This window comes from Sciurus carolinensis, chromosome 16 (genome assembly GCF_902686445.1).
Source record: "Sciurus carolinensis chromosome 16, mSciCar1.2, whole genome shotgun sequence".
Taxonomy (NCBI): domain Eukaryota; kingdom Metazoa; phylum Chordata; class Mammalia; order Rodentia; family Sciuridae; genus Sciurus; species Sciurus carolinensis.
This window is the reverse complement of record NC_062228.1, coordinates 54508168-54528268: the sequence shown is the minus strand read 5'-3', so window position 1 is coordinate 54528268 and position 20101 is coordinate 54508168. Positions and strand designations below refer to the sequence as shown.

Genomic DNA, 20101 nt, shown 5'->3' with positions numbered 1-20101 from the left:
GATGCTATGAGGGCCCTCCCTAGAGCTGAATTGATGCAATCCATACATTTGAATCTCCAAAACTGCAAGTTTAATCAACTTTCCTTCACAAATTGTCTTAGGTATTCCACTATGATGATGAATGCTGACTGGTAAAGTGTCCTGTGCTTTTATTTCTGGAATTTGGCAAACTCAACAAGAAGCACCTGACTCCAGTGTCCATGAAATTCCCCTCCACTTCCTTGCAGATTTGAGGTCAAGGAATCCCAGTGCTCCTTCAATGAACTTGTTTAAATTAGGGATGTGGCAGAGGAAAACTTAAGAAAGCATGAATTATTTCTAGTCTGTCACACCCTTACCACTATCCCAGCTCAAGTCCAGTTCAGGGCCAGAGTGAGATTTCCTCATGGCAATCTGGTCCTCATTAGAGTGTGGAATTCTCTGATCTGGCAGTGGGAAGTCAGAGAACATCACAGAGGTATATGTGGCTTCAAGCTTCACCCAGCCATGAAACACTCCCTTCCCTGGACTATGATCTTTTCTCTTAGGCGTGTTCTCTGTGTCTTCATTTTCCTGATTCCAGGCAGTCCAAGGCCTGATCCTAGGGACACGTCTCCCTTTCTGATCACCAAGGTCCCAAAATAATTAGTCTCAAACTTACACTGGGCTTCAGGCAGGACCAGAACTAATGTAGGAGATTCCCCTGAAGGAAACAGATAAACCAGATGTTGTGGCACACACCCATAATCCCAGTGGTTTGGGAGGCTGAGGCATATGGATCATGAGTTCAAGGACAGCCTGGGCAACTTAATGAGCTCCTGAGCAACTCAGTGAGACCCTGCCTCTAAATAAAATATAAAAAGGTGTGATTAGGCTGCCCTGGGTTCAATCCATGATACAAAAAGAAAAAAGAAAAAAAAAAACTACTGAAAATCAGCCCCATCACCATCCCCCTTCCTTTCCACAGAGCTCTTTTGTTTCCTTGCACACCCGTGCTCATACTCAGCGATTTCCAGTGATGAATAGGGAAGAGGGAGGAGGTGATTTGCCATTGTGGGATGGGGCTCCTACAGAAGCCCAGCACTGGAGCCAGGCCTGGTGTTCTCTGCCACTTGAGGACATTACCCAAAGTACCCCAGGAGAGGGCTGGCCAGCTGCCAGGTGAGGGAACCAGATCTATTACACATGGAGGGCTGATGTGTGGAATAGACCATGCACCTCTGCCCACCTGGGGGCACAACTGCACCTAATGCCACACTTCTAGAGATGATCATCCAGGTTTGTGGGTCTCCTGGGACAGATGACTTAGAGGCAAAAGGTCCCAGCTGTGAACTGTGACTGCAGCACTCCTTCCACCACCAAGGAAGGCACTAGCTGAGAAGTCTGCTGGGCTCCAGGAAGGACGGAGCATGGAGAGAGCAGTGGGGAGGGTTTCAGCACCTGCTCCTCCTGAGAGAGGACCTGCTGTGTCCCCCTCCCCCAGCTCCCCTCCCAGGTTCTCTTCCACCTGCTCTGCATCTGTGTCTCCATGAAGCCCAACTACAAAAAGTCTCTCATTTTGTCTTTTCAGATTAAAAACCATGTCAGAGAAGCCAGAACTGACATTCTCTGGAAGAGGCTTACAGAGAAGCCTGTAGTCCTAGGCTATGGACATGGGCAGGCTACACTACAGCTGTGAGACTGTGAGTTTGGAGTCATTTCTCAACAGGATAGAATGAAATGTAAAGTAGAACAAATGCAAACGTGATGTTTTCATTGTGTGCTGTGTTGAAAGAGATGCTTTTTACTTGATGATTTTGCTTGCAATGTGTGGACATAGTTAACTAGTTTGGCACGGCACCATTTCCTTATTTTTTTCTGCTTTGCTGACTCCCGAATCAAGGATTTGAAGTTCATTTAGAGTACTGAGGCATTAAAGCCCTCTGGTTGTTCACCTGGTGATGAATTTTTTTTTTCTCTAGCTGGATCCATCTTCCTTTCTGGACCAGTCATTCCTATGGACTTCCCTTTGATAAACAGTGGGGAAAGATTTGGATTCTAAAGATATACTTGGGTGAAGATCCAGCATTATAGGTGCTTAAAGTATGTGTGGCCACCGCTCAGCCTAAGGTCACTGCATGTGTGGCTTTGCAAGGTGCAGCACAGAGAGCACTGTCTCTTTGTTTTACAGACTTCAGTTCCCACCAAGGTAACAACCTCATGCTGGAGACTGCATCAGCCATGATGAGGGATTGGAGAGCACATTTCTTATCTGCCCTTGGATTCTGGCTGCAGGAGGGGTGCTGAGTCCAGGCCCTGGGGCTGCAGGGAGCACAGGGAGAGCTGTCCAGTCAGCACTGCTCAGAGCAGGAGGCCAGATAAGTGCCTCCCTGGACTGTGGAAACCCATGCACATTATTGACTGTCCTCAGACAAGAGAAGGGGGTGAAGGGCTTTGTTCCAGGTCCCACCCCAGGATCAGGCACTGCCAGTGCTTAGAGTAGAATGCCCTGTCCCTTCCCCACATTCTTTATATCTGGTCCTTTGTTGCTGAGGTCATTTGCTGTATATCCTCTCATTCTCTGTGATCCTTCTCTGTATATTTCAATTTTAAAGCATCACTTAAAGTAATTATACAGATAATGTGGGAGAATAGATTGGGAGCCCTTCTCAGGCCCCACTCCACCTGGATTAGCAGAGCTGACACAAGATTAAGGGTCTACCTTCATCCCATCCCTTGAAGTTATCAGAAGAGCAAACCTTTCCCTCAGGAGGCTGAGGCAGGAGGATTGCAAATTCAAAGCCAGCCTCAGCAATTTAGCGAGGACCTGTTCAAATTAGAAAGACACTGTCTCAAAACATCAAAAGGGCTGGGGATGTGGGTCAGTGATAAAGTGCCCCTGAGTTCAATTCCCAGTACCAAACAAACAAAACAACAGACAAACAAACATGTTTTCTAAAATATTTCCCTACCATCCCAAGGAGCATGCACAGAGATCCCCAAACTTGACGTACAGTACCTGGAGGGAAGAACCCCTACATAAGATCTCATACATATTCCTTCTATCTTATGCATCCAGTGTAAAACCTGGGAACAAACATTTGGTAAAAGCACAAGAGCTATTATGGGTATGGGAATCTGTTGATCATCCCACATTTAATATGAACCACTCCTACTGAAAAGCTCATCAAATTGATCAAAGAACTCAGAAGTGCATAGAAGCCCATATCCCCTCTGAATGGGCAGGCAGATGTCTATATCTTGCTCCTGCTACCAGGATGCAGCTTATCTCCCACCAATAAACTCTCTCAACTGCTTTCCTTTGTCCTGGTGAATTCTTCTTACTCCCCACCCCATGCTATACCAGCCACCATCTAAAGGTCCTGTGACAGACAATGTAGGAATATATTTTATGAAAATACTTTGAGAACTAGAGCTTACACAGTGAGGGCTGGTCCTCATCACATGCCCTCCCCTCACCAGAGGTAAGTGCATTTACAGGGTGAAGTTTTTATTTTTTAAATTCTGCATAGTCAAATACATATGTATACATACAGACTACACATTTGCTTTTTGTAAGTAGACTATCATACATACCTCCTCAAAACCCTAAGTGATCACAGGTATTTCTGCCTGACTCTCCATAATATGTATAAATTGTAATTTTTTTCATTTGGCCCTTTTGAAAGTCATTTAGTTTGCACCCAATTTTTCCATGTTTTCCTAAAAATGCTGCAACAGATGTACAACTTTATAGCATGGAGTTGGAAAACTGCTTTTGCTAAAAACAGTGATTTTACTCAGGTCTGCAGATGCCCAAAGGGCAACTAAAGCAGGATAAAGCTTGGCATCTTGGCCTTTGCTTACATCTGTGCTTTATTAAATGAAACTTGGGGTCATTTCCTTGATCAACTCTGCACAGAGTAGTGTCAATCATTTCAGGAGAGTTCACCTAAAAACAAATAACACAAGGTTTATCAGTCTTAGATTTACCTAACTTCTCATCCTCCTTCAAAATTTGTAGATTTGCAACATCCTGTTTCAGAGGCCTGGAGTGGCCCTGGAAGATTCCAGTCACTGTCCTACACTTCCTACAGCAGGAAGCAGACCCACTCCCAAAACACAGGAGCAATCTTCTATTGGAAACTGAATTGCCTTCTTCAGGATCACAGGTCTGATATATAAACATTGTGAGTGACCAACTTGGGCAGGACTGCTTTCTCATGCAGACTTCAAACCCCTGTACAATTCTTCCTCCATTTAACCCTAAAACTCCTGTCAGGAACCTGAAGACAGGACTGAGATACTTGATCTCATTTTTCCTTCCCAACATGGCCATGTTGATTGAACATCTTTTCGTGTTCTTCACTATCACCTTTTCTGTTTTTTTTTTTTTTTTTTTCTTATTTTTTTTTTGTGGTGAGTAGCTGGACCTGATTTTTTGGAAGCCCCAGAATCAGGTCCCTGATTTAGGACTCTGGTCTCTGGTAACAGCATCTTGTGTGTACATCTTTGTGCAAACATCAGAGCATTCACTCAGTCACAACAGTTGAATTGGAAATGGTGAAGCAACTTGTGCAGGACAGATAAGCCACATGAGAAGAAAAAATAAACAAATTGCTAACAAGAAGAAGGAACAATGGCATGTCCAGGATTTTTATTCTATAAATTTAAGTGCATTTGGAATGGCTGTGAATAAAATTTACTAACTCCAAACACTGCACAAGACAGTCATGTTAATCAGAGGTTTATTCCTAGAGATGTCACTTGAAGTTGTGTCATGGTGCAGGTCCTGGAGAACTTGTAACTTAACTGCCTCACACCAATGTTTATCACTTCAAGAAAAGAATTAATATAAGATGTCAAGGTGATCCACTGTCACTAAATCATGAAAAGAGAGAGTTATTCAGAATATACCTCCTCTCTAAAAGGGATGCATGACTTGTCGGTTAGAACTCTTATGACCTCCCTTGCAGGGCTAGGTCTAAATACTCCTTATCAAGGCAGTTGGATTCCATTTATTCTAGGTGAGTGTGATGTGCTTGAAAGGTTTTAAAAATGTTTTTCTATTTGGAGGAAAAAGAAGTCATTGGTAATGGGATAAATCATCTGAAACTCCAGGGAACCCCAAATGATGGCACCATGCAGCACTTTGCAGAGGTCGATAATATTTACCCATGGGAGCACAGGCCCAAACAAGATTACACTCTGCATTTGAGCTGCCACCAAGTCTTTTTTCATTTGGGTACCCAGGATTGAACTCAGGGGCACTCAACCACTAAGTCACATCCCCATTCCTATTTTGTATTTTATTTAGAAACAGGGTCTCAGTGAGTTGCTTAGTGCTTTGCTTTTGCTGAGGCTGTCTTTGAACTTGTGATCCTCCTGCCTCAGCGTCCCAAGTTGCTGGGATTGTAGGCATGTGCCACTATTTGGCTGTTGCCCAGTCTTAACACTGGGTTGTTGGCTTGGGTGGGATGCAGATTCCATGACTTGCAGGTACCAGGAATCAAAGATGTAATCCTTGTTCCTTCTCCACCTCTCTATCAGCTCAGTTTCCATCATCCTCATACTTCCTTATGGGCATGGTATCAAGTTCAAAGGTTCAGTACACAGTGAACCAGAACACCAAAGTTCATGTCTCCTTGACCATGGGGGTCTGAAAAAGTTGCTGAGTAAGAAGAGTCTATGATCAGTAATCAGAAATGATGGGCCCCAGTCGAGGTCTCATTTAAATGCAGACCACACCAGGATGCTAACACATAGAAATATGAAGGGATACCTTAAATGTTAAAGACCACGAGGCTCACCTCAGTTAAAATTCCTGCTAGCTCCTTTGTCCCTGAAGAAAGAAAATGGGGGGGGGGGGGAATGAACCAGGTGGGAGTTACAAGATGGATAAAAACTCAGAAAAACAGACATAGCTGATACCTTCTCGATGCCTCTTTAACATAGATTTTGCTCCATGCTGTACCCCAACCATATAAGACCCTAAACTAGCACACCAAATGGGTTTTTCTGCTATCAGCCCTTTTCCCACATAGCAGGAATTCTCTCTCTACTCACTTAAATAAATCCTATTCCTTTTGTTCTTTCCTTCCATTATTATCCATGAATTTTGTTCTTCTAATTGATAAACAAGAATACAGAAGGAAAGTGACAAAGGGGGATCTAGTCTCATTTCAAAACTCCAGTATCATCCCTCTTCTCTACAAAAGCTGCACACTTTCCCATGACCTCTTTCTGCTTTCCAATTTTTCTTTTACATCACTACTTGGCACCTTCTCTTCAATATAGGACCACACCAAATAAGTAAATAAACACAAAAATACATAAATAATTTTCATTTAGCTGAAGATGGGGAAATAGAAGAAGAAAATAGTGGTGAGTTGCATTACAGAGAAAGTGGTGTGAAATCAGGTGTCCTGAAACCTGCTGACCAAGGACATGAGAGAAATTTTTGAGAATTTTCTTTTTAAAGTAATGCAGGATTCTGGATTGGATTCTGCAGCAGGAAATAGCCATTAGGGAACAAATGACAAAATTAAAATGAAGTCTGTACATTAGTTAATAGCATTGTGTCCATGTTAATATTCCAGTTTAGAGAACTGAATTAGGATTATGTAAGTAAGATATTACATTGAGGGAAATTGTGTGAAAGATACATACAAGTTTTGTTCTTCTTCACAATTATTTTGAAGTCTGAAACTATTTAAAAATAGCAAACTAGAAAATATTTTACATGACACATATCACAATGATCATGACCATTCCCCAAAGATAAAATCAAGAAGCCCTTTGTACCAACTTATTCCTGAAATTACAATCATAAACTCCTCTTCTTCTCTGTGCTATCTATCTAGATTCCCTGGACAGTGGCATGGTCCAGGGGATTCTTTGAAACCCTGGTGCTCAGTTACAATACTCTACCACCTGCAACACAGCTGACCAATTGTTGGGCCAGATGTAAGAGCCAAGGTATGCTGATCATTTCAGAATGTGATGGGCATGTTGTGGAAACCCAGGAGGGCAGCGTCCTGACTACCACATGTAACCCACATAAACCACTAAAGACTGAACAGATCCAGTGGTATGGTTTACCTATTAAGTATACCCACCACCCTCTGCCAATCTCATGTTAATGCAGGGATGCTTGGAGGTGCAATTATTGAAGTGTGAGAACTGTAACCTAATTAGTCCATTCTAGTTTGAATAGATGGCTGGGTTGGTTACCTGTAGGCAGGTGGAGTGAGCTTGGAAAAGATGAGTCACTAGGAGTGACCTGGGAAGTTTCATCTTTCCTCTTGCACATATCCCCCTGCCCTTTGTTTTCTGGCTGCTATGAATGGAGCAGTGCTTCTTTATCAGCACCTCCCACCATTTTGTGCTACTATATCTTGGGCCCAGAGAAATGGAATCAGCCATGTATTGGCCAAGAACTCTGAAATCATGAGCTCTAAAAAACTTTTCTTCCTCTAGGTTGTTCTTGTTGGGTATTTTGATTACACCAACACAAAGCTTACTAAAATAGAAGTTGGTACCAGGAATGGGGCTATTGCTGTAACTAGCCTGACCATGTGGTTCCAAAGTCTTTGGAAACAGATTGCAGGGGGAATTTGGGAAAAGTCAGGCTGGAAAATCTTTAGAATGCGGAAGCAGAACTTAATAGTGATTCTGGTGGAAACTCAGAGGGCCAGAATGCCAACAGGAATGCAATCTTTGTTCATGAGGTTTCAGAGGGAAATGAGGACTCTCCTGGTAATTGGACTAGAGGCCATTCATGTTACAATCAGGCAAAGAGGCTATCCACAACATGACCATGTCCTGAGATTTTCAGTGTAACTGAATGGAGTAGTGGTGAACTAGTTAATCTGGTGGAGGAAATTTCATGGCAGCACAACATACAGTCAGTAGCATGTATATTGCTGGTGGTTTTTATCCAGGTGTTCTGTGAGGATCAGGAGAAGAAAGCAAGATTAAAGGATGTTTAAGACTTGCAGTTTGACCAGAAAATGACTTGTCAAATTAGGATTGAGGAAGGTGAACTTTACTAAAGAGATTATGTTCTAGACATTCTTTGTGGAAATAGGGAAGAGGATGGGACCTGTTTTCTCACTTGTATATTGGTACTATTTTTGTTTCATCCCATCTTTCTATGCCCCTACTTCTCTCTTTGGGATTGAGAATGTTTACCCTGTGCCACTGTATATTGGAGATATATAATATATATATATATAATATATAATATATTGGAGATATATATATAATATATATATATATATATATATATAACTTGCTTTTAATATTTATAGAGTCTCACAGCCAAGAATTTTCCTTGAGTCTAAGAGGAGATTTTGAACTTGGACTTCTGGGCAATGGTGGAACGTTAAGACTAAGTGACTCTTGGAGTTGCATTTTGCATTGTGAGATGGACATGAACATTTGGAGGTCAGGGAAGAATATTATGGTTTGAATAAATGTGTGCCCCTAAAGCTTCTGTGTTAATGCAGAAATATTCAGAGGTGAAATTATTAGACTCTGATATTTGTAACCTAATCATCCTAATTTAAATGAACAGACTATAGGCAGATGGGGCATTCTTGGAGGAGATGTGTCACTGGGGGTTCCTTGGAAAGGTTCGTCTTCATTGTGGCACCTCCTCCTCCCCCCTCTCTCACTGCTTTCTGGTTGCCATGAAGTGAGAAGCATTCCTGCCCCATGCCCTTCCTCCATGATGTAGTTCTTTACCTTGGGCCCAGAACAATGGACTTAGCCACCTCTAGACTAGATCTCTGAAGCCATGAGGACCGCCCCCTAAAAAAATCTTTTCTTCTCTAAGTTGTTTTTGTTGGCAGTGACTCAACGTTGACCAAACATCCAGTCTCTACTAAGAGTCCATGTTGCCTGGACCTTACCTGACCACAACACATCCTGGGAAAACTGCAGGGACTTGGCAAACATTTCTGTAAAACAAAAGTACTATTAGCATTTAATTTATCATATTGGTGAAAAATCTTGATGGTCAAATATCATTACAAACCACATTTCCTCTTTACTTGTGGCTTAAGAAACACTCATTTCTTTTCCTTACACACAAATTGGGGCAGGTCTCAGATTGTGTCTCTTTCATGTATTGGTAATAGGTGAACAGAATTGGCCTGGAGAATTTTCATCCAGAATGACTCATGTGTGTTCCTGGGAAATGGTGCTGAGTGCTATCTGGGAGCCTAGGTCAGACCTTTGACTGGGGCCCTATTTCCCCACATGGACCTTTTGACAGGGCTCCTTAGTCTTCTTTGCAGACCAACAGATGAGCTCCATGAGCAATTTAAAAATATTGTTTGTTTTTGTACTGGGGATTGAACCCAGGGGTACTTTACCACTGAGCTGCACCCACAGTCCTTTTCATTCTTTACTTTGAGATAGCATCTCTCTAAGTTACAGAGCCTCACCTCAAACTCTCCATTCTCCTGCTTTAGCCTCCCAAGGTGCTGGGATTTCAGGTGTGTGCAACTGTATCTGACTCATGGACAAGTTTTCCTAGAAGCTTGTGCAGTAGCCACAAAGCTTATGGTCTACTTTGGAAATTAACCTTGATGGTGGAAAACTATATCAATGACATGATACTCAGATAATTTCCAACACAGTCTTCAGGGAAACCTCAGATATAATGGGATTAGGAAAAATTATAATTCACTCTTCATTGGGAAAAACAGGAAGCATTTGTTGACGTCTTTCATTTACTATATACATGGAAAGTCAATATTGAAAATAAATAATATTCAGACTCTGTACCTCAGCCCCTGTAGTAGTCAATAGCACTCCCCCAGCTCTGAGTACAAGACTGTTGCATCTGCCGCATACGATGATCTTGGCAAATGTTCCAGGGACCTCTTCACCAAGGACTGTGGATTTGGCTTCATAAAACATTTTTTTTTTTCAAAACAAAATCTGAGAATGCATTGGAATTACAACCTCAGGATCAGTCAACTCAAACCCCCAAAGTGATAGGCAGTCTGGAAAGAAAGTACAGGTGGACAAACAACACCTGATGTGTACAGAGAAGCAGGACAGTGACAACATACTAACAGTGAGGCCACAGTGAGGCCACAGTGCTCCTGGACTGACACTACCTTTGATTCATCCCTCTCACCTAACACTGAGGGAAACATGCTAAAATTGAGACAAGATGCAAGCAGGAGCATGTCCACCTGGACTACAGGGTGGCCTCTGACATCCCTAGGCCTTCCACAGAGGTGCTCCAGTGTTGGGACAGAGAGCTGTCTCGCTGACTGACAAATGAATTCTGAGATGGCATTGTCCCAAGGGACACAGAGCAACTTCACAGTTGGCTACAAGACTGTCAAGTTCCAGCTTCACACTAATGTGAATGACAGAACCGAGTTTGGTGGCTCCATTTATCAGAAGGTAAACAAGAAGTTGGAGACCACCATCTATCTCACCTGGACAGCAGGAAACACATGCTTTGAAATAGCAACAAACTATCAGATCCATCCTGATGCCTGATTCTCAGCCAAAGTGAACAACTCCAGCCTGATAGTTTTAGTATACATCCAGATTCTAAATTCAGGTGTCAAGCTGACATTGTCAGCTCTGTTGGATGGCAAGAACTTCAAAGCCAGTGGTCACAAACTTGGTCTAGGACTGGAATTTCAAGCAGAAATGAATACTCTACCATCATTAATTTTAGATTATTTTGCAATATAGCTACCTTCAGAATTTAGTGTACCTTTTAATGCTATATGTATGGGATACAAGAATTGATAAAAATCATGTTATACCTCAGTCAAAGAGGATTCATCTTTAAAGTATTACCATTTCAGAGTATAGAAGGAACCCAAGTCAAAAAATCCTTTCAGCTGTAGACCTGTGTGCAAGAGTCCTTGGTGGACCCTCTACAGATTCTCTCTCTTTCTCTCTCTCTTTCTCTCTCTCTCTCTCTCTCTCTCTCTCTCTCTCTCTCTCTCTCTCTCTCTCTCTCTTCTCTCTCTCTCTCTCTCTCTCCTCTCTCTCTCTCCTCTCTCTCTCTCTCTCTCTCTCTCTCAACTTAGAAATGCCTGGAATTGGAAACTGGTCTGGGCACTTTGTAAACTGCACTGAGTAAATGAATGAAGTGTGACTTCCTGAGAGTCACACACTGGCTTCCTAACCCTAATGGATGAGAAACTCGTGCTTGGTGGTATGTACAAGCTCATCCGAAGGGACTTTTTTAGAAAGATCTTCATGACCTTTTTCTGCCCTAGTCCATCATGACCTTGTTTATACCAAAAGTAGTCTTCCGGGGGTGGTTCTCTTTCTTTTGTGCCATTTTGGGGGGGAGTGTGGGTGTAATGAAGCATTAATTCCAGACTTCATTTCCTTTCATGTTTTTTGGCCTTTTCAACAGTGTATGAAACAGCTTCCTGGAGCTCCAGCTACAATCTGAAAAGAGACTGCGTGATTGTGATCCACAGTGACAACACTAGGAATCTACACTGGACCTCTGTTGTACTCTTTCCACTTAATTTATTTTTCAGCAGTTTCATGGGAACAATTTACATTCTTCCATTTTGTGTGGAATTGGATCCTCCCCTTCAAATAATGTAATTAACATCACTTAAAACTTGAACATTATTGAAACCTTTAAAAATTCAATTCATTTTTAAAAACAGCTTTATGTTTATAGAGAAATTAGGAAACAAATAACAGTTTCCATACACCTCCAATCTATTTTCCACTATTATTATGTTCTTAAATCAGGGTGGTAGTGTGTTATACATAATGAAGCAATATTGACACATTGCTACATACTAAAGCCCACACCCCATTCAGAATTCTGAGGGTTGCTCTCCAGAGAGGGAAATGGGAGGTCCCAGGGGAACAACTGAGGCAGTCAGAACCAGTTTCCAGGAATTTGGTCAATGCCCATAGCTGATGTGGGGTGTGTGGGACTTAATGTTGAACCTGTCATGAACAAATGAATGAGAACCAGAGAGCTCATCAATGTGGCTGTGTCCCATGCCACCCTCCACTCAGCCAGAAAATACTCCCTCCCTGACTCTCCCCTCACTTTTTAGGAGCTTCCTTTCCTGCCTTCCCATCTCTGGATCTCAGACAGTGCAAGACCAGGTCCCAGGAACTCTGCCCACTCCCTGAGCACCTAGATCCCCAAATGATCATGCCCCAAACAACACTGGCCTCAGAACACCAGAACTACCTTACAACATGCCCAGGTGGGAAACATGATCACAAATCAGCCCCATCACCAACCCATTCTTCCCCCACAGGGCTGATTTGCAACCCTGCTCACCTGTGCTTAGACTCAGGGAGTTTCCAGTGAATAAAGGATGATGAATAAGGAGAAAGGAATTTGTGGGGGTTGGGGATCCCATGTAGCCCAGAACTACAGTCAAGCCTGTTGCTTTCTGCCCCCCATGTCTAATGTATCCCTGGGGAGGCTGGCCAGCTTTCAGGTGAGGGAACCAGATCTATTACACATGGAAAGTTGTTGTGTGGACTAGACCTCAGTACAATTTACCCACCTGGGGTACAACCACACCTAATGCCACACTTCTAGAAATGCTCCTTCAGAATCATAGGTCTCCAGGGTCAGATGACTTAGAGACAAAAGGTCCCAGCTGTGAACTGCAACTGCAGCACTTCATCCACCATCAAGGAAAGAAACAGCTGGGAAGCCTGCTGGGCTCCAGGAAGGAGGGAGCATGGAGAGAACAGAGGGGAGGATTCTGGCACTTGCCCCTCCTGAGAGAGGACCTGCTGTGTTCCCCACCCTCCAGCTCCCCTCCCCGGTTCTCTTCCACCTGCTCTGTATCTGTGTCTCTCTGAACCCCAATTTCAGAAAGTCTCTCTCTTTATTGAAAAGTGGATACTGGAGATTGAACTTAGGGGCTATTTACCCCTAAGATACATCCCCAGTACTTTCCACTTTTTATTTTGCAATAGGATCTCTGTAAGTTACTGAGACTCATCTTGAACTTGAGATCCTTCTACTTCAGTCACCCCAGTTCCTGGGATTACAGGCATGCACCATCATTCCTGGTTCTCTTTATCTTTCCAGATTAAAAATAAAGACTCATCCAGGATGTGCAGCAGATACTCTTTGGCAGGGGCTTAAAGAGGAGTCTGGGCCTGTGATATCAGGATGAGCAGTTAACATTGCGGCTTAGGAACTTACAGCTCTGAGAATCATTTCTTATAATTATGAAGAGCAAGTTAAGGTGGTCCAATTGTTTTAATTTTGTGATAAACTGAAAGGAATGGTCTTCCCTTGACTTTACTTCTTTCCAATTGTGGGATAAGTTCAGCATATAGAAATTCTTTCATTATTCATCATCCTGCCTTGAGGATTCCCTAAGAAATGATTTAGCGTTTGTTGGGAGTCGAGGGATCTAATGCCTGAGAGAAGGTCTGTGCACTCAATGATAGAATTGAATTTTCTGGCTGGTCTCCAACTTCCTCCCTGGGCTAGGTCAGGGAGAAATCTGCAGCCAAACCCAGGAGTTAGTTCAGTATTCAGCCTGAGGCATTAGTTTTTATTTAAGGAGGAAGTGTTACAGGTGTGTGTGGCCATCCCTCAACCTCAGTCCACTGTGTGCTTGGTTTTGCAAGTCACAACTCTCAGAGCCCTGGGGACCTAAATCTCTTTTCCTTACTGACCTCAGTTGCCAACAAGGTGAAAACCTCAAGCTAGAGACCACTTCAGTCATGATTAGGGAATGGAGAGCATGTTTCTGTTCTGTCCTTGGATTCTGGCTGCAGGAGGGGTGTTGAGTCCAGGTCCTGGGGCTGCATGGAGCACAGGGAGAGCTGTCCAGTCAGCACTGGTCAGAGCAGGAGGCCAGATAAAAGTGTCACTGGACTGTGAAAACCCATGCACATTATTGACTGTTCACAGACAAGAGGTGGGAGTGCATGGCTTTGTTCCAGGACCCAACCCAGAAGCCAGACACTGCCAGTGCTAAGAGGTGAATGTGCTGACCTCTCCCTATGTTCCTTCCATTTTGTCCTTCTGTTGATGAAATCGTTTTCTCTCTCTCCCACCTTTTGTGATTCTTCTCTGTCATTTTGACATTTTTTAAATCTTCAAATACACTTGAACACCAATAGAGATAATGTAGCCATGTACTATATTGAAAAACGCTCATCTACTGACACAGCAAGTGTTGGGCATCCTCATCCCACATCCTCTCTTCCCAGAGGAGATTTCATGGGCAGGGCAGCATTTGCATTCTCCTCTGTATTCTGAATAGCTGCCTGCATATAAACACCTGTACATAGAGTTCACATTCCCCTTCATGTATAAAGGATAATATAATATTCTCTTGAAATGCTACAAGACTAAAGATATTTCTTAGGGTTGCCAGATTTGCATTTTATGAATAAATTGTAAAATATTTTATTTGATCATTTTGTAAGTATTTAATTTGTTCCCTTTTTCCTGTATTGCCCTAAAAATGCTGCAATGACTATCTCCTTAAAATTTTTTAATTTGTTCTAATGGTTTATATTTGATAGTAGAATGCATTTTGACACAGTGTACACAAATGGAGCACAACTTCTCATCCTCTGATTGTACATGGTGCAGAGTAGCACTAGTAGTCTAATCATAGATGTATATAAGGTAATAATGTCTGTCTCATTCTACCATCCTTCCCATCCCCACTGCACCACCCCACCCTTCACTCCCCTATCCATAATCCAAAGTTCCTTCCTTCTTCCCTAACCACCACCCTATGGATCAAAATCCATTTATCGGACAAAACATTTGGCCATTTTGGGGGGATTCGCTTATTCCTTTTAGCATGATATTCTTTAGTGTAGAGATTTCAGGCCAGTAATTACACAAAGGAGTGAAAGTCCTTCAAGTGAGCAAACTCCTCAGGACAATAAGGCCTTCTTTTTGGATTACAAACACTCTGCAACTCCTCTGTCTTTGAGGTCTGGAGACATTGTCTTATTATAAAAAACCTTTGGTACTGAGGAGAAAAAGAGTTATGTGATCTGCACACGTGCAAAGCTAACTGCACTATGTAACCTAATGCAACTTGATATGACCCTGGAATAGATAATAAAACTGAACTGGCTTTCCCATGGGAGGCACTTCTTGCTATACACCATCCTGTGTACTTGCCTTTTTATTTGCTATCCCCTTAACATTTACAGCTGGACCCAAATTAACATTTACACTCTAGTTCCATCCATTTACCTGCAAAAACCATAATTTCCTTATTTATTAAGGCTGAGTAGTATTCCATTGTGTTTACGTAACTCATTTTATTTATTCATTCCTGTGGGCATCTAGGTTGGTTCCATAGTTTAGCTATTGTGAATTGAGCTGCTATAAACATTGTTGTGGCTGTGTCACTGTACTGTGCTGATTTTAAGTCCTTTGGGTATATAGAGAGGAGTGGGATAACTGGGTCAAATGGTGATTCCTTTCCAAGTTTTCTGAGGAATCTCCATACTGCTTTCCATAATGGTTGTACCAACCTGCAGTCTCATCAGCAATGTATGCCTGTACCCTTTTCCCCACATCCTTTCCAATACTTATAGTTACTTGTATTCTTAATAATTACCAATGTGACTGAAGTGAGATGAAGTCTTAGAGTAGTTTTGATTTGCTTTTCTCTAATTGCAACAGATGATGAACATTTTTTCATGTTTGTTGATTGATAGTATTTCTTCTTCTGTGAAGTATCTGTTCAGTTCCTTAGCACATTTTTTGATTGAGGTATTTGATTTTTTGTTGTTGTTGTTGTTAAGTTTTTTGAGTTCTTTATATATCCTAGAGATTAGTGCTCTATCTGCAGTGGATGTAACAAAGATTTTCTCCCATGCTCTAGGCTCTGTCTTCACATTATTGATTGTCTACTTTGCTGTGAAGAAATTTTTTCATTTGAATCCACCCCATTTTTTGATTCTTAATTTCACTTTTGTGCTTTAGGAGTCTTCTTAAGGAAGTCAGATCCTAAGCTGACATGATAAAGATTTGGGCCTACGTTTTCTTCTATTAGGTACAGGGTCTCTGTTCTTGTGCCTAAGTCTTTGATCCACTTTGAGTTGATTTCTGTGAAGGGTGAGAGATAGAGGTTTAAGTTCTTTTTGCTACATAGGAATTTCCAGGTTTGTTGACTAGGCTATCTTTTCTCCAATGTATGTTTTTGGCAACTTTGTCTAGTATGAGATAACCATATTTATGTGGGTTTGTCTCTGTGTCTTCTATTCTGTACCATTGGTCTATGTGTCTGTTTTATACCAATATCATGAATTTTTGTTACTGTAGCTCTGTAGTTTAGTTTAAGTTCTGGTATTGTGATGCCTCCGGCTTCACTCTTCTTGCTAAGGATTGCTTTGGATATTCTGGGTCCCTTATTTTTCCAAATGAATTTCATGATTGCTTTTTCTAGTTCCATGAAGAATGCCATTAGAATTTTAATAGGAATTGCCTTGAACCTGTATGACACTTTTGGTAGTATGGTCATTTTGACAATATTAATTCTGTCTATCCAAGTACAAGTATCTTTCATCTTATAAGGTCTTCTTCAATTTCTTTCTGTAGTTTTCATTATATAAGTCTTTAACCTCCTTTGCTAGATTGATTCATAAGTATTTTTTTATTTTTTGATGCTATTGTGAATGGGGGTGTGTCCCTAATTTCTCTTTCAGTGGATTCAATGTATAGGAATGTATTTGATTTATGGGTATTTTGGGGGAGCCATCCTCATTTAGCAGAATCAGACTAGGTTGAGCCACAGGACACAGAGGTCTGGTTTGTAGGAACTGGTTACCATGGAGGAATGTCCCAGAATGCCAGGAAGCATGTGTCACTGTGTGGGAGTGGTTCCCTGTCTGCTTCTGATGATATTTCCCCTGAGAAAATGGCTCCTGTAACTGCAATCATCCTGTTCATCACAGAAGAAGCCCCCCCGATTCCAGGTCCCTTTACCTGTGTGACTATAAAATAAAAGAGAGTTGGGCTAACTCATGTTGTTAGAGGCCAGAACTGGTATGACCAAACTCATCATTCCCCCCCTCTCATTTAAAAATAATATTGGCTCTTGGGTGTTTATTGATTAGATAAGTTTATGGGCAATTGATGGATTTATAGTCAACATTGGCAGTTAACCCTTTTCTCATCCACATAGGACATGACTGAGAGACCTCTACAGGTATTGATTTTGTATCCTGCTACTTTGCTGAAATCACTTATTTGTTCAAGACATTTTCTGGTGGGATTTTTTGGATCTTCTAAATATAGAATCATATCATTGGCAAACAGTGATAGTTTGAGTTCTTCTTTTCCTACTAATATCCCTTTAACTTCTTTTGTCTGTCTGATTGCTCTGGCTAGTGTTCCAAGGATGATGTTGAATGGAAGTAGTGAAACAGGTTATCCCTGTCTTGTTCCAGTTTTAGAGGAAATGCTTTCAATTTTTCTTCATTTACAATGATGTTGGCCTTGGACTTAGCATAGATAGCTTTTACAATGTTGAGGTATGTTCCTACTATCCCTAGTTTTTCAAGTGTTTTGATCATGAAGGTGTGCTGTACTTTTTTAAAGACAACTGCTGTACAGTCTCATTAGCTGCTAGGTAAAAATTTTTAAAGTAATTTTTAGATGTTGATAGATTTTTATTTTAATCATTTATTTATATATGGTTCTGAGAATCGAACCCAGTGATTCACTCATGCAAGGCAAGTGCTCTACCACTGATTCACAACCCCAGCTCAAGGGGTTGCTGTATTTTGTCAAATGCTTTTTCTGCATCTACTGAGATAATCATATGATTCTTGTCTTTAAGTCTATTGATGTGATATATTACATCCATTGATTTTCATATGTTTAACCAACCTTACATTCCAGGGATGAACCTCAATTAATCATGGTGCACTATTTTAATATGTGTTTGTATGTGATTCACCAGAATTTTATTGAGAATTTTTTGCCTCTATGTTCATCAGGGATATTGGTCTAGAGATTTTTCCTTGATGTGTCTTTATCTGGTTTTGGTATCATCTACCTTCATAGAATGAGTTCAGAAGAGTTCTCTCCTTTTCTGTTTCATTGAATGAAATGTTTGAGGAGCATTTGTGTTAATTCTCCTTTGAAGGTCTTGTAGAACTAACTAAGAATCTGTCTGGTCCTGGGTTTTTCTTGGTTGGTAGGCTTTTGATGGTGTATTCTATTTCATTGCTCAAAACTGACATGCTTAAATTGTATATGACCTCCTGCTTCAGTTAGGGTGGATTGTATGCCTCTAGAAATTTGTTGATGTCTTTGAGATTTTCTCCTTTATTTGAGTATAAATTTTCAAAACATTATCTAATTATCTTCTACATTGCAGTAGTGTCCACCATATTTCCTTTGATATAATAAATTTTAGTAATTTGAATTTCTTTCTCTTTTTGTTAGTGTGGCTAAGGATTTATCAATTCTCTTTAGTTTTTCAAAGAACCAACTTTTAGTTTTGTCAATTCTTTGAATTGTTTCTTTTGTTTCAATATCAATTATTTTACCTATGATTTTAATTATTTCCTGTCTTCTGCTGCTTTTGATGGTGATTTGTTCTTCTTTTACTATGACTTTGAGATGTAATGTTAGGTGATTTATTTGTTGAGTTTTTATTCTTTTAGTGTATGAGGTCAATGCAATGAAATTTCCTCTTAGCATTTCATAGCATCCCAGAGATTTTGATATGTTGTATCAGTGTTCTCATTTACCTCTATTTTTTTATTTCCACTCTGATTTCTTCTTTTATACATTCATCATTCAATATTATGCTATTTAGTCCTCAGTTGTTGGAGTAACTTCTATTTGTTATTGTATGATTTTTTCTAGCTGCATTCCATTATGATCTGATAGGATGCAGGGTATTATTTATATTATTTTGTGTATACTGAGAGTTGCTTTTCGACATAACATATGGTGTGTTTTAGAGAAGGATCCATATGCTGATGAGAAAACAGTGTATTTGCTTGATGATGGATGAAATATTCTATATGCATCTGTTAAGTCTAAATCATTCATTGTATTATTTAATTTTATAGCTTCTTTGTTTATCTTTTGTTTGGAATATCTATCCAGTGGTGAGAGTGTTGTGCTAAAGTTTGATTCTTGTAATTGAGAAGGGTTCATTTGATGTACATAGATGCTTGGTTGTTTGGGGCATGTGTAGTTATGATTGTTATAACTTGTTGATGCATGATCTCCTTAAGTAGTGTGAAATGTCATTCTTTGTCCCACCCCCCTTTTTTTTTTACTGCTCCAGTCAATGTAAGGGAAACTTTATTGCAGTCCCATACATGGGGCTTGGGAAGGAGGCTACCCTTTGGGGAAAGGAACCAGCAAGGGGTATTATTTGACATTCTTCTTAGAGCAGAGGTTGTTTGTGTGGCCACACTTCTTGCAACAGTTGACAGCATGGGGGTACAGGTGGGCTTAACACTTGCAAAAGATCATCTTGTCACAGTTGTACTTCTGGGCAAGCTGGTGCAGGAAAGGCTCAGTGATGCCCCCTCACAGGCGAAGCACCAAGTGCAGGGTGGACCCTTTCTGGGAGTTGTAATCTGAGAGAATGGGGCCATCCTCCAGCTGTTTGTCCACAAAAATAAGATGCTACTTGTCAGGTGGGATGCCCTCCTTGTCTTGAATTTTGTCTTTGACCTTTTTGATGGTGTCACTGGGCTCAACCTCAAGGGTGATGGTCTTGCCTGTCAGGGTCTTCACAAAGATCTGCATCTCTGCATCTGCCACTCAGGAACCTTGTTGAAGAGAAAAAGGACAGGACAGCAGATCCAGAAAACTCCAATTCCTCTTTGTTCCTTCTGACTAATTTTGGTTCGAAGTCCACTTTGATATGCAGATTAAAACCCCTGCTTGTTTATGCAGTACATGTGAGTGATGTGTTTTCCCAATCTTTCACCTTCATTTAGTTGTTGGCTTCCTATTCTTTTCTTGAAAGCACTCCATGCAAAACGTTTTCCTCTTAGTACTGTTTTCATAGTGTCTCAGAGATTTTGATATGTTGTATCATCATTCTCATTTACCTCTAAGAATTTTTTAGTCTCCTCCCAAATGTTTTCCTGTTATCCATGCTTCATTCAATAGCATATTATTTAGTCT

The 20101-nt window shown here is 41.1% G+C and overlaps 2 pseudogenes; one reads left to right on the top strand and one right to left on the bottom strand.

Annotated features, from left to right (window-relative positions):
* Positions 1-1191: 1191 nt before the first annotated feature.
* Positions 1192-10686, top strand: LOC124966151 (voltage-dependent anion-selective channel protein 1-like; annotated as a pseudogene).
* Positions 10687-19333: 8647 nt separating this feature from the next.
* LOC124966469 (ubiquitin-like) lies at positions 19334-19723 on the bottom strand (annotated as a pseudogene).
* Between the last annotated feature and the right edge of the window lie 378 nt (positions 19724-20101).